This window comes from Penaeus japonicus, unplaced genomic scaffold, assembly GCF_977035675.1.
Source record: "Penaeus japonicus unplaced genomic scaffold, GWHDUDI00000001_assembly GWHDUDI00000002, whole genome shotgun sequence".
In the NCBI taxonomy this organism is placed as follows: domain Eukaryota; kingdom Metazoa; phylum Arthropoda; class Malacostraca; order Decapoda; family Penaeidae; genus Penaeus; species Penaeus japonicus.
Genome location: NW_028234404.1, coordinates 27,375,899 through 27,378,398, shown reverse-complemented (window position 1 = coordinate 27,378,398; position 2,500 = coordinate 27,375,899).

Here is a 2,500-nt window from a genome sequence, read left to right as displayed (position 1 = left end):
TTCATGGTCGAGTTGTGTCATATACTGTTATCTTCACGAATTTCAGTCCCCTCCGCTCATAGAGCTGTTGCAAGAAATTTAAAATTAATGACTGAAATGCGAATCAAATGATAGATAAATACATTGATGTCCAAAAGTTATTCCCTATTTCTGTTATACTGATTGTTAGGCTCCATTTTGACATCTCATATATAATGATGTTGTAATAATTTCATTGTCATTAGAGACTTTTCATTGTCTTATTGCAATTTTTCATTGACATAATGATTTTATAATCACAAGTAGTATCATAATCATCATTATTGTTATTATCATTATCATTATTACACTTATCATTATCATTGTTATTCTTCTTATTATTATTATCACTGTTATTCTTATTTTTATTTTCATTGTTATTATCACAATTATCATTCTTATTGTAATACCTATTGTCATTATAATCGCTATTATTACCACCGTTGTTATTTTCATCATATTTCTTACCATTATTTCATAATCATTATTATCAATATCATTATCATTATAGAGATAATTGTTATCAATATCATCATTATATTAATCAAAATTAGTATTTTCCTAATGAAAATAATTATCTTCATCATTTTCTTACTATTTCTATTTCAATATCACCCCCAATACCACATACATATTACACCCTTGTCACTATACCCTTTGTAATTGTACCCCCCCCGCAGCCACCCCCACCGACCCCCCCCCCCTATTTGTCATCATGATTCTTTAAACATTATTCTTATCATCTTGTTTTATATTATTATCACTATCATTATCATTATTATTATTATCACTACTGTTATCATTAGATATTTTTTATCATTATCATTGTGCTGTTGTCCTTATATTAATTCTTGTTTAATGTTGTTGTTATTATCATCATTCTCAGTATGATAGTAAATATCATAATCCTTTTATCATACGTATTAGCATTATTGTTATGCTTTTTATTGGGGTCCGCGGAAGTGTAGTGGGTTACGCGCGCGCTGCGGACTAAGACTAGGAACTAAGGACTCATTACTATTATCTCTGTCATTATTATCAATGCCATCATTATCATTTTGTTATCATCATCGATTATTAGTTCCATTATTATCTATTATAATTATTATCTATCATTATTCTTATTATCATTTTTATTTTCATTGTTAGGATTATTATCTTTATTAATTTCATTATCGTTATTTGTATTTTCATCATCGTTAGCATTATTGTTATTATCATTATTATTATTATTATTGTTGTTATTATTATCATCATTTTCATTGTCATTATCATTTCCATTATCATTACCCTCATTAGTCGTAATGATATTATTATCATTAACAAGATTACCATTACTATGATCATTAACAATATTATTATTATTATTGTTATTATTGTTAATAACATTACTATTATTTTTGTTATTTTTGGTATTATTAGTATCATCATAATTATCATTATTCTTGTTATTACTGATATTAATATCATTGTTATTATCATAATTCTTCTTATTATTATTATCCATGTTTTCGTTATTGTTACCATCATTGTTAATGATTATGATATTATCATTATCATCATCATTGATAATAATATTATTAATAGTACCATCGTCATTACCATTATCATTATCGTTATTATAATTATCATCATTTTGATTCTTCTTCTTCTTCTTATTATTATTATTATTACCATCATTATCATGATTATTATTACCATCATTATCATGATTATTATGATAACAATCATTATCATCATAACTATAATCATTTTTATTATTCTTATTGTTATCATTGTGATCGTCATCCTTATCATCACACTGTCATTATGATTTCATTATTATCATAACTGGTGTTATTAATATTGATATCATTATCATTACTATCATCATTATTACTGTTATCACTATTACTATTATTATTATTATTATTATTATTATTATTATTATTATTATTATTATTATTATTATTATTATTATTATTATTATTATTATTATCTTTATTATTATTATTATTATTATTATTATTATTATTATTATTATTATTATTATTATTATTATTATTATTATTATTATTATTATTATTATTATTATTATTATTATTATTATTATTATTATTATTATTATTATTATTATTATTATTATTATTATTATTATTATTATTATTATTATTATTATTATTATTATTATTATTATTATTATTATTATTATTATTATTATTATTATTATTATTATTATTATTATTATTATTATTATTATTATTATTATTATTATTATTATTATTATTATTATTATTATTATTATTATTATTATTATTATTATTATTATTATTATTATTATTATTATTATTATTATTATTATTATTATTATTATTATTATTATTATTATTATTATTATTATTATTATTATTATTATTATTATTATTATTATTATTATTATTATTATTATTATTATTATTATTATTATTATTATTATTATTATTATTATTATTATTATTATTGT